The sequence below is a fragment of the Nylanderia fulva genome, unplaced genomic scaffold, assembly GCF_048542155.1.
Source record: "Nylanderia fulva isolate GAGA-0341 unplaced genomic scaffold, ASM4854215v1 Scaffold10, whole genome shotgun sequence".
Lineage (NCBI taxonomy): Eukaryota > Metazoa > Arthropoda > Insecta > Hymenoptera > Formicidae > Nylanderia > Nylanderia fulva.
In genome coordinates, this window is record NW_028189193.1 from 6168517 (window position 1) to 6182613 (window position 14097).

The 14097-nt window shown below is 30.5% G+C and overlaps 1 long non-coding RNA gene across 2 annotated transcripts; it reads right to left on the bottom strand.

Annotated features, from left to right (window-relative positions):
* Window positions 1–9787: 9787 nt before the first annotated feature.
* Window positions 9788–12430, bottom strand: LOC114938413 (uncharacterized). Of its 2 annotated transcripts, none has more exons than XR_014924521.1 (3): window positions 12324–12430; window positions 12051–12228; window positions 9788–10207 (listed from the first exon to the last, which is right to left on the bottom strand). It is a non-coding gene; the product is annotated as an uncharacterized LOC114938413 (long non-coding RNA). The 2 variants fall into 2 exon arrangements; XR_003821072.2 differs by lacking the exon at window positions 9788–10207 and adding an exon at window positions 10764–11556.
* Between the last annotated feature and the right edge of the window lie 1667 nt (window positions 12431–14097).

Genomic DNA, 14097 nt, shown 5'->3' on the forward strand with positions numbered 1-14097 from the left:
GAAATGCGCGTTTTATCCTGTTTTATCGACAAAATGTGAGGTTAGATAAACTATAAATCCATTTATTGGCTATACGGATTGTTTTGACCTGAAATTAGAGCGCTTCGCTCTTTGTTAATATTAATACTTTAATTTGTTCAGCAAAAAAAATTGATCAATCTGCATAGTCTCATATATCTTGATTACAGAATTATGAATGCTTAGAATTCATAACTCTGTAATCAAAATATATGAGACTATACAGATTGATAAATCTTTTTCCCGTACAAATTAAAGTATTAATATTAACAAAGGGCGAAGCGTTCTAATTTCAGGTGAAAAACAATCTGTATAGTCAATAAATAGATTTATAGTTTATCTAACCTCACATTTTGTCGATAAAACAGGAAAACCAGATTTCTCACAGACGTTTAGGATCACCTTAAGAAAACCTCGTCCTTTTTCCTCGCCGAGGAACGGGAAAGAAATGAGAAGCCGGAATGTTTTTCCAACGAGAAGCGATATAAAAGGGACAAAGTTTTCGTTGTCCGAGCAATAATACGTGTCGTGTCGGAGGCGGGATATGTCCGAGAGAGGGTATCCCGCCCGTTAAACCTGCTGGGCAAAGAGGTAACAAACCCGGCGAGAGAACCGCAGATGTCTCTCCTCTAAATCCTCTTCAGAAACCGCAATCCGACGAGCATAAATTCCGCGTGTATATATATATGTATAGTTAACCGCTTTCGCCATAACGTCGCGATATATGGAAATTCAATGACGACAAATTATACTGGAATATACAGATATAGCGACGAGTTGCATCTCGAAGATACCTTTGTCAAACGAGAATTGGTTGATCTTTTTTAACAGTCTTACGACAAATCCGTACAAAGCGACGCCATTCGTGAAACGTCAAATAACCGCGTCGATCCGTGGTCTGTCACTTAATATTACGTCTCTCCGGGACGATTGCAAAGTGAAATTCGACGAAGGAAACAGTCGACAATTGACTGATGAAGAACGCTCCCCCTCGACCCACTTTCTTAAATAAGATCATTTATTCTCCTTGATGTTCGCGCGATTTTTTAAATTATATTATTGCTCGCGCGCGAAACATTCGTACGGGTTTTTTTATATATAAAATAATCGACTAAAAAATAATTTTATGGTAGGCGCACTTTCTGAGAGATTTGACGAGCGGCTGTTATTTATCGCGCGATATTTCTCAGTTGTCATCATTAAGTATGCCACAATTCCTGTTTGAAAAAAATTCGCTCAATTTAAGTCTGCATTTTGACACTTTATTAATTTTTAGATATTTGCCCTCCCCTAAAAAATAGATATAAATAACATAAATAAATAACTATATGTAAATTAATTTTTAGAAAAATTATAAATTTGTCAAAAAATTAATTCTATCTTTATTAAACCATCTGTCATTAAGTAGAACAAATTACAAAAAAAGATCTGTTTTAAATTATAATGCAATAGAATTCGAGATCCAAAAATGATGAAATGATATGTATCGAAAACACATATTGTGTAATCTCCCAAAAATTAAATATAAATAACAAATAAATAATTAGATATAAAATTTTTTAGAAAAAATTATAAATTTTTCGAAAAATTAATTCCACATTTTCTAAGCATCTATCATTAAATAGAACCAACTACGTATAAGAACGTTTGTCATAATGCACACAAAATTCAAGATTCACTGATGAAACGATACCTATCGAAAACACATATTGGGTAACCCCTAAAAAATTAAATATAAATAACATAAATATTATAATTAGATGTAAATTAATTGTTAGATATTTTTCGAAAAATTGATATTCAACAATTCATTGAAGCGTCTGTTATTAAACAGAACCAACTACGTAGAGCGATTAATAATGTAAAGAGAAGCTCTGTCATAAGGTATGGAAATTCAATGATGAAACGATATCGAAAACACATATTGTGTAATCAATTATCGACACGTCCAAGGAAGAGACTAACGTCCTTAAATAATTCATCCGGGGACCTCGAGAATGGATCGAAGGCCGTTCGGGATCAGATGCAAATCGGATTCATTAGCGTTAAGCTAGAGACCGGGGGTGGAAGGCGGAGTCGACCCCTCGACGTAAACACGCTGCCCGAGCTCTATTCCTGCTTTCAGAGGGCTGTTATTGCGCGGTTACGCCAACCCCTACTAGCATCTGTCTCTCTTTCGCGAGTACATTTGCACTTTATCCTCGCGCTAATCCTCCTATCACGGCACACAAATGTGGAAACACTTGAAGACTCTTATCATTCCACTGAAATTAAGTTATGACGCGTGTGTTATCACGGAGATTGAAAAACTTGGATTCTAAGTACGAAGTTTTTATAATTAAAAAGACAATTTTAATTTTCTTTAGTATGTATTAATTAAGTTAAAGTATTAATAAAAATTGTTTAATTTATATTTCACATTTTAAGGGGATGCCGAATGTCTGTTTTATCGATCAGATGATTATAAATTTTTCTGCACCGAAATCTTTTTATTGGTTTAATAAAATAATAAATGCTTTTCCACAATTAAAACACGTACAGAAACAAAGTGGGAACCTACTGATTTTATGTTAAAAACAAGAAAAAATTTTAAAACTAAAATTTCTTTACCGACTTCTGTCGTCAGGTCGAAAAAATAATTGTTTAATATAAAAGTTTTGCTGTTTGTACGTACAAAATAAGATAGGTTCCGACTAGAAATTGAATGAAGAAGTATTAGTATATTTTTAGATATAAGTTTAAAAGCCTAATAAATAAGAAAACGGTGCAGAAAATTTTTACGCATATGTGTTGTATACGTGCATATGTTTAGACATGTGTGGTGCTAACCTATCATGTGTATATGTGTATACGTGCATATGTTTAGATATGTGTGGTGCTAACCTATCGGAGTTCGGCCGTCTCTCCGGCATCCCCTTAAGGGGATCTTAAATGTTCTTGAGAAGTCCATTGTTTTTTTCCTATTTTATCGACAAAATGTGAAGTTAGATAAACTATAAATCAATTTATTGGGGCTATACGGATTGTTTTTTACCCGAAATTAGATCAGGCCGGATTTCGCATTAAATAAAGGAATAAAAATGAACGTTTAGATATCAATTTGGAAGCCTATTATAGTGAATGAGAATAACTCATCATTTTCGTGCACACATGAAATGCTGTATAGCCAATAAATAGATTTGTAGTTTATTTAACTTCACATTTTGTCAATAAAATAGGAAAAAAAACAGATTTCTTTAAGATCCCCTTAAGAAAAAAAGAATGTTAACACACGAAATTATTGCATTCGATGACTCTAAATAATAATTCAAATATCTCTGCATAAAGTTCACTTAAAAGACATAAAGCAAAAAGGGCATCGGATAAATAATAGTATGAAAAGTGGCAAGTTGTACATATAATAAATAGTCATGTCTAGTATAAAATATGTCTGAGCGTTATATGAAGCACGATTAAATATGGGACCATAAACTCTTTCGAAATATCAATTCCAGATAAATCTCCCCTGCTCTCTTTGATCTTTAAATACCTATATCTATTTATCACATAAGAATGAGTAATATCTTACAAGAGTTAAGCGCGTTTTTCTATTTATCTTCCTCGCGTATTCGGAAAAGAAGAATTGCAAAAATTCTATTATTGCGATAAGAACCTAAGGAGAACAAAAAGTCAAAATAATGTCAATTTGACGTCGTATTGACTAAATTTATATCATTTTTTGGTCATGGAAATCTCGATCTCGAAGATGACTAAAAAGTGAATTTTTATGTTGACTTTTTTGACCTTTTTAATTTTTAGAAAATGTGATGTACATTTCTCGACTGTGTATACAATGATTCAGATATCATTGCAGTTCGCAGAAGAGTTGAGTTATTGTATAAAAAACTAAACTGTGATTAAACTATTATTTTAAGCGGTATCAAAATTTTATGCATTTGTTGTCATTTTGAGAAACTAAAATGACCATATTTTGACGTCAATTTGACATCATTTTGACATTTCTGTTCTCCTTGAGAAGTATTTCGAGACTCGTGAAAAGTGACTAAGAATAAATAAAGCCGATCGTGACGTAATAAATTCTAAGAGCGAAAATGTATATTGTAAAACCTGCGTCAATCACGATGACCGAAAACAATGATCGCGCGTAAACACTTCTGTGTGAATCGGGATCAGTTCGGGACTTTTCCCTAGGGCGGGTCACGGGAGCACGAAGATATACCCTCGAGATTACAAGGATTACGCGGAGATTGAATCACTTCCCAGCCACCCTGCGCGAATGCCTAAATGTGTCTCCGGCAAGCTGTCCCTTAATCATCGTGTCTTTACCAGAGGTCGTTATCGCACTTCCGATCCCAAGTTATATACGCCTCGTGTTCCGAATTGCATATCGTCAAAAAGCGCTCGTTATCATGCCGACGTGATATTATTTTCATGCGCACCACACTATTTTTTTTCTTCTAAATATCTATCGCGAGATTTGTAATTTGCTCTGTTTTAAATAAATCAGTCCATCAAATATTAATGGTATATATATAATAAATAAATTGCCTGTATTAAATAAATCAGTCTATCAAATATTAATAATATATTCAAAATTATAACTGATAACAGTATTAACATTACAACAAAATATATGCAATTGATTATAATATTATAAATATTAGCTGATTGCATTAGTAAAAATATCTGCGATTATTTATTATTTATTAATTAATAAATATAATATATACAAATATATTTCTTTTTATATGTTTTTTATTACTTTTCTTTACTTTTACTATTATATTCAAACTTCTTTTTCTTTCTTGAAGTCTATCAGATTCCTAATCCCTTTAATTACATTTATTGAATTATTTTGAATTGTTCTGCGTTTTATATAAATCATTCCATCGAATATTAATAGTGTACCTACTCAAAAGTATAAATAATAATAGCATTGAAATTACAGTAAAATATCTGCAACTGATTGTGTATAAATATTTATTGTGTATGATTATTTATCACATAATAGATAAATATTTATGTATATTTTTTTTATATACAATTTTTATTACTTTTATTCTACTTTTATTATATACATATATTATAATTTTCAAACTTATTTTATAATATTATATTTAAACTTTTTTCCTTGAAGTAGCTATCACACATTCATAATTTTTTAAATTACATTCATCTATGAATAATTGAAATAATTAATGAACATTAAAAACGTGTAGCATATATCATAATTTATAATTATAATATATATACGTATATATTTATATTTCTTTTGTTTTCTTAAAATGTTTGTCAATAATTTATAATTTCTTTAATCACATTTTGATTATTGATAATAATTGAAACAATTAATAAAGCAGCATTAAAACACGCTAACATAATTATTGCTAGAGAGAAAAAAAAATCGATTCAACAATTTTCAGATTTTTCCAATAAGAAAAAATTTCAAAACAAATCGTAAAATTCTTGTGCAACGCATATAGCTCCAGAAATGAAAAAAAAACCCAAGAAAGCGAGTGGCCAAAGTTTTCTCGTCCCCGGACGAACGATCGCGTCAATTATGTGAAACGCGCGTAATGAAAGCGCCGTCATGAAAACCAGTTGAAAACAAACTCTGAAAGGATCTTGGCAACCCCTAATCAAGTCCCGTTTAATAAAACCGGGTCCGGGGATCCCCGAGTCTTGCACCCCCGGCGTCGGGGCCGAGCTCGGCTAATCTGACTTTGATTAAACTTTTAGCGACACCGAAAAGGGTGCCGCCGAGCCGGTGGAAACGCGTGCACGCTCTTTCTCTCTCGCTCTCTCACGCGTTCGCACATAAACGCGCGTGCGTATTACGGGTCTCGATGTGTTAGTCGATTTTTATTACGTTCCATCGCATATATTATAGAGGTACGACGGTTAATGGGTTTATCGACGCCACGGGATTACAACAATAAAGTTTCCCGATGCACCGAAAACCGCATTCGATATGCCGCGTTTATAGCCGGCTCTTTTATCATCTCGCGCTTTGTTTGCATTCGAAGTTTTTCGCGACATATTATACATATATGTATATATGGCACCAAGTATTATAATATTCGACATCCGATATACAAAATGTTGAATCGCCACACTTTTATTATAAATATAAATGCATTGTATATAAATAAGTTTATATTTTTATAATATGTATTTTTTTTTGCCAGCATATACAAGTATATTTGCAACCTTAAATGCTGTTGCAAATATATATTGTAAGCATATAAAAAGATATATATTTTATTAATTTCTTACTAGCTTTCGTGTTCATTTCTTTTCGTCATTCAAGACATTATCTTAACCATATATTTATGTCATTGTGTATACATATCGAAGTTACTTATTATGAGCAGCTATACATGTTGCCCAGCATGAATCCAGTTGTTCTGCATCGAGAGGATTGTTCGACATTGAAGCGAGTATAATGTTATCACAATTTCACAAGCACTGTGCGAATTTTGATAAATTATACTACTACTTTAATCAACGCGTACGCGTAATGTTTGAGCGCGAAATTTAGGATCGCTATCTCCCTCTGTTGTCGATTTAACGAATTAGAATGGAGCGTTCCAATGTAGCAATGTTTCACAAACACCGTTCAATACCGCCATCTGCATTCACTTTAGAATACTATCAGAGAGAAGAATAGAATCAGGGTATCGATTCTATAACTTTTTCTAAAGTGAAAACGTGAAAGTGAAAAATTTCCGCCAATCGCACATCAATTTTATTTTAAAATCAATGCGTGATTGGCGAGAATTTTTCACTTTTCACATTTTCACTTTAAAAAAAGTTCCCAGATAACCAAGCGTGCGATTCCTGCACAAAATACCGCTACTGTACTATTACTGTGCCGCCACGAGATGGCAGCATACGGAGTAACCGTATGGTAACAGTACAAAACCAATACGTGATATTGTAGTACAGCGTATCATCATTGTACCTGTACTACTGTATTAGTGCATATTATCGGTACATATCGTACAATACAGTTCGTACGAACCGTACCTTACCAATATGGCGTATACAAATATTATTTTTTATAAAATTTAAAAAAAGGTAAATATTGTAGGCCAACTAAACAAGCAATTAAATAAGATCTAAAGATTTATTAATAATTAAATAATTAAATTCTCATTCCGTTAGAGAAACAATATACAGCGTAAACGTTTCGACTGCACTACAGTCTTTTTCAATACATAAAAATCAAATATTAAAATACAAAAGTTAAATATTAAAATACAAAGTTAGTTAAATATTAAAATATCTGTCGCGTTCTTTTGGTATTATACAATAATTAAATAATTTGTTAAATAATATAGAAAGATGGGAATTGTTGCATTTGGCTCGATTTTCGTAACTTAGCAACGTATGGTTAACATAATATTTTTTTAAGTACTTTGGAGAAGCAGTATCAAATTTGGGACGTGCTTCACAGGGATCGACGGGGAGGGGCCGTTCTCACCTCTAATTTATTTGTTTTCTGTTTCAGGTAAAGCCTTGTGTCCACGATTCGAGAATTCGGTCCGAGAAGTTTGTAGCCAATAAAATAGCCGCTTTTCTGTAAAAGCTGCAAATTGATTGGTTACAAACTTCTCGGTCCGAGAACTCGGACCAAATTCTCGGATCGTGGACACAAGGCTTAAGATATGGAGGGGCAAATTTTTTGGTTGTGCCTCACAGGAAAAGGCGGGGATGGGGCCTTTTCCCCAAAAACAAAATAATAATAGAAAAAATTAATAAACCTGAAAAATAGGCCAGATAACGAGCAAAAAATTTTTTTAGATGTAGAAATAATTGAAACTTATTTATTTGTATTATAAAAGTATGATGAAGTTCAATTATTTCTACATCTAAAAAAATTTTTTGCTCGTTATCTGGCCTATTTTTCAGATTTATTAATTTTAAATTATACACGAGCGTTTTGTTATTTTTATGGTTTTTTTATAATAATAGGACTTAAATAAGATCGAGTACACTGAAAAAAAAATTTTGTTAGATTAACAAAAATTCTGTTCGAAAATGGACGAAACGGAATTCTGGTTGAATCTACCAGAATTCCTTTTAATACAACAAATATCTTATTTGCACCAATAAACTGATTTGTTGTACAAACAAGATGCTTGTTGCATTAAAAGGAATTCTGGTAGATGCTTGTTGCATTAAAAGGAATTCTGATAGATGCTTGTTGCATTAAAAGGAATTCTGGTAGATTCAACCAATAATTCCGTTTCGTCCATTTTCGAACAGAATTTTTGTTAATCCAACAAAATTTTTTTTCCAGTGTAGGATTTTCTTGTTACAAGTAGTTTCAGCGGTAATAGTTTAATTTATAATTTAATTAAAATAAATGTACTTTGCGTTTATAATTGATATATTAGTTATTAAACATGTATTGTACATATATTATATATATAATTTTTTTTTATACATATACATTATTACATTATTGTAACATAAAATACGCATATATATATTTATAACTTTTTAAAAAATTATATGTATTTTTTATATGAGATAAATAAATAATTGTTTTTTAATTATAAAATTGATTTTACTGTTTTTTTTAATTATAAAATAATAATAAAAAGAAAAGGGGAAGAAGAGGAGAAAGCGTGTACGAAAATCCTTTTTTGTACTGGAACTGTACTGATGTTGTACTGGTATCGTACTGATACCATACTAGTATTATAAGAGTACAGCGTATGATAAAATTTTATTTCAATATACAGTGGTGATACAGTGGCGCTACAGTAGCCGTACCGCGTACTAATACGGTGTATTGGTAATGTACTCCTACGGTACGCACGTACGTGGTAGGTACCGTACTGATACATAAAATACGACGTACGCTCTCCGTACCGGTACCGTGGAAGTATTTTGTTATCTGAGTTACAGAATCGATACTCTGAACAGACAAGAAACAAGAGAGCGGCCACCGGGATTCAGCGGCCGCGTGTACTAGTGCGCCCACTGACAAAGTGGACATAAACTACGTCGTGACGCTCGGTAAAAATCACAGTAAATGGTTCGATTCCGCGATATGGTTCATGTCCAAACTATTCAGCTACAATAAGAACAAAGTTGAAAACCGAACAGCTGAGTTAGACAAGGACCAAGGATCCATCGCTCTGGCTTTGTCTCACCTCACCGATGCGTCTCGTGGACTCGTGCGGCCGCAGGCACGAGATTTCGCCTATCGCGCGTAGCGTAATTCAAAGGTTATAATTTTTATGACGTTATAACATTGGGCAAAAAATCATGTACATATTTTTTAAATTTGCTTTTAATTAAAATATTTTATTATTTATTTTCCAGCTCAAAAATCATTATATAAAGATGACTTACTAAATATTTAAATAGAAATATTTTGTCAATAAAAAGATAGAGCGTAAAATACAATTACACATTTTCAAGAAAAATTAATTTAAACAATATGACGTTTGATTGATTTTCAAGAAGTCGGTATATATAGGTATATATAATACCGAATCGGAACCGTAACTAACATGGAATCCCGATTCGACAGGATCCTGTCAAATCGGGACCGGAGCCTAGTACGGATTCCGATTCGGGACCTGTAGTACGTTCCCATAAAAGTTGTGCTCGACGCATGTTGTGTGCGAAAAACATTTTACTGAAAAAGACATTTCGTACGTGGATTAAGTTTGACGCAAATAACCAAGTAATTGCACGGGTAAGTTAAATAAAAAATTTCATATTAGGTTTCAAAAGAGTTCTTATTCAAATCATGTATTTTTTATTGAAGGTTACATACAAGCATCCGCAACTCAAGAAACAACTGTGTTCACGAAATTCAATGACGTTTTGAGAAATATGTACAAAAAGTAATTCTGAGCTGCTACATGAATATGTAAAGCAAATTTCAATTGTTTCAGTGACACCTAAAAGCAACCACATTTTCGCATTTATGCCAGCACCGTCGGCAATAACTCCATGAATCATCGCTCTACATTATTCCAAATAAAAAATTGCTTTTATAACAATTTTTATGAGCTCTTCTTCTTTCACTGGATTTTTAGAAGCAAATATTACAATCGGTTGAGTATATATTATGCAAGCGGCTGGAACATTAGCACAAGACCGTGCGTTACCTGTTCGCTTATGTTTGTAGATTATTGTCCGTCATCGCCAAAATCCGTTAAGCCTACGTAAGTTAAATTTTTTGAACAAACTGTTACAGATTTTCTAAGATTTATTTTGTCAAGTAACAAGATCCCGTAACGTTGCAGTGGAGGTTTTTGAGGTCAAATGTTTCTCGAATAGTTTCGCGAATTGTTCATCAAAATCACATTTTACATTAATTAATGAGAATAATTTCATTTTTGTGCATGAAAGTGAAAGAATATTGTTTTTCCTCAAAAATTCATAATATCGTACACGTTATATATAAGAATATTGTTTTTCCTCAAAAATTCATAATATCGTACACGCATGAAATTATTATTATAAGGCGCAACATGATAACGTATTTTTTGCTTCCTCTTGCAATGATTTCTTTGAGTGCCAATTTTTGAGATTCTAGAACGTTTAATTCAGCACACTTTTTATCTAAAGCTACTTATTTCATGTTTGCTATTTGTGCTTTTATACACGTCATGAGATGTTTGACGCGATCTTTAGTTGAAAAAATCAACTTATATAATAATAATTTTATTGAAACCATCAATATAGTAAAAGAGGCCAGCATGACGAGCATTAAATAGAATGTTAGAATCAGAAATTTATTTAATATATTCTACAAGCATTGGTAAACCGAAAAAATATCAATCCAATCGAACAAACCGTAAATTTACAGAATCTTACATAAAAGAATTAGACGTTTCGACTGCACGTAGTCTTCTTCAGTGTTACATAAATTATCAAGTCATATCTTAACCGCTATTATATTACATTAATGTCTTATCGAATTAATAATTTTAAAACGTAATATTTCTGGCGATATGTCCAACGAGAATAACCAATTTGAAGCCTTTAGTAAAGCGATCCTTCTTAACCTATAAAATGCTTTCCGTGAAATAATTTTATTATTGTTCAAGTGTTTTGCACAAGTAATGTATAACAAATAAATTATTTTTATATTTTTTATAGAACTTATTAGTTTTCAGAAAAACTTTTAAATTAGAATAGTCTTTCTATCATCTCATAGTTTTATAGTTATAATTTTTGTTTTCAATTTACGCAATATTAAAGAGACTAAACTAGCAATAATATTTAAAACGACTCAATGCCTTCATAAATATTCCAAATTTTACTAAGTAAATAAAATGTACTAAGTAAATAAAAATTTTAATAATATTTTAATCAAATTCATCATATTTAGAAATTTTCGAAATGCCAAAAATCATTTCAAATATTTTAGAAAGCGATTATTCTCGAATAAAATTTTTTGCATGAAATTATTTAAATACAGGTTTTTTGCGAAACATGCCTGGCAATATGTCCACCGAGAATAATAACCAATTTGAATCCTTTAGTCTAGCGATCCTTCTTAACCTATAAAATGCTTTCCGTGAAATAATTGTATTATTGTTCAAGTGTTTTGCACAAGTAATGTATAACAAATAAATTATTTTTATATTTTTTATAGAACTTATTAGTTTTTAGAAAAACTTTTAAATTAGAATAGTCTTTCTATCATCTCATAGTTTTATAGTTATAATTTTTGTTTTCAATTTACGCAATATTAAAGAGACTAAACTAGCAATAATATTTAAAACGACTCAATGCCTTCATAAATATTCCAAATTTTACTAAGTAAATAAAATGTACTAAGTAAATAAAAATTTTAATAATATTTTAATCAAATTCATCATATTTAGAAATTTTCGAAATGCCAAAAATCATTTCAAATATTTTAGAAAGCGATTATTCTCGAATAAAATTTTTTGCATGAAATTATTTAAATACAGGTTTTTTGCGAAGTTTTTTTTTATACGATGAACCCATCAAGTAAAATAAACACAAAAGTTTACAGATAAAAAACTTACCTCTCCTCCTCTTTCTTCTTCTCTATAAGCTCGCTACCAATAATTATGCGCTGAAATTGACTGCACGTGAGGCTAAAATTTGTAGCGTCTATGGCGCTAATATTTTTGTTCTTCAAAATTATCAAAATTATTTCCTCAGGCAAATTCATTATTGTAGTCATTGCGGAAAAAATATACACTAAAAAAATATATTAACTAGATTAAAAATTTTTTGAACTAAATTACTATTTTATTAATTTAATATATGTATATATATATTTAAGTCAAATATACCTTTTAGAAGTATTTGCAGTTTGAGTCGCAATTAACAAATCTACTGCTTATGGCGTTTGATAAAACGCACGAAGTTTACTGCACCACGCTGAGTTGTCGACTGAACCCTAGAATATGCTATTTCTTAAGATTATTGATGTAACTTTACTATTTCTCATTCATGTTTCCAGTGTCCTCTGTAGGACTCTCTTCGAACTTACATTGGATTTTGGTTATCCTTACCTTTTTAAAGGAAAACACAAAACATCTATTTTCTCTAGGCATTCTTCAGACTTTGTGGAGTTATTTATATTATAAATTATCTATGTTCAGAACTAACGCTGTTTTAGGCTCAATGCTAAGATTTTAAGAACCTAGTTAATTTTTTCTGTTAATATTTTCTTAATCTTGTTGTTTTTTTTCGCACTAAAATTTATATAAATTAAAATCTGTTTTCTTACAGTTATTTAAAATGTAAAAAATTTTGTAATAATTGTAGTCAATAGAATAATTAAAAATTTTAAGTGTAAACTGATTCTTATTTGTCAATATTTGTCAAAATGTTTTTGTATTCACATATATTGTTATTATAACAATAATATTTTATAGACATACAATATAATTTCATAGAAATGCATTACTTTTACCTTTTGCATTCCTATGCAGAACAAATTATGATATATTTCCGTATTCATCAAGTAGGATGACTTACAATAAAAACATTCAATCAATCTAAAATAAAAACAGAAAATAATTAAACTAATTTTTGAGAATTTTACCAAAAAGTTGTACAACGCCACATATTACATATTTTAAATCACATTAGAGAAAATTCTGCCCCTCTCCCTTCTCTCTCTTTCTCTCTATCTTTTTCTTACTCTCTCTTTCTCTTTTCCTATCTTCTTTAATTTTATGTTGTGAGAGTAATTAAATTTTATTTTTAAAATTTATATTAGATTGAAAATTTATTATTTAAATATAAGCATAATGCATTCTATATTTAAAAATGCTGTGGAAAGTGTATTTAGTAAATGTTTATAATCTTTATACAGGTTCTTTATACTTGTATATAGAAGGTGATTTATATTAAACATATACCTCTTTTATGAAAATAATATCTAATATACAATTGATTTTATGCGTTATTATAATCGAGGTGGAATATTGAATGACAAATAAATTATTTTTATATTTTTTATAGAACATTAAAGTTTTCAAAAAAATTAAATTAGCAATCTTCCTATCATCTTCTATCAGCTAAGTGTCAGTATAAATTCTTTTAATTTACGCAAAAATTTAGAGAAATTAAATAAGCAATGTTAAAATCGACTTAATATCTTTATAAATTTTCCGAATTTTGAACATATTAAGTATAAATGAAAATTTTAAACTTTCTCGAATTAAATTTATAGTTCGAAATTTTCAAAATGCCAAGTGATCACTTCGAATTTTTAAAATGATAATCATTTAATCTTTTGAATTAATTTTAGGCCAGGTATTTGAGAAGTTTCTTCTTATGAGTCAATCAAGTAAAATAAATACAAAAGTAATAGATACAAAACTTACCTTTTCTTTTTTATAAAAATGTTATTATCGATTAAGGACTGAAATTTCTTGCACGTGTATCTAAAATTGCAAATGTCTATGGGACTAATATCCTTATATTCCAGAATTGTCAAAATTATCTCACAAGGCAAATCCAATATCGTAGCCATATATGTCTCGCGGAAAAAAAATAAAAAAAAAACTCACAGTTTTAATTATAATTAACAAATCTGTTGCTTAAGCCGTTTGA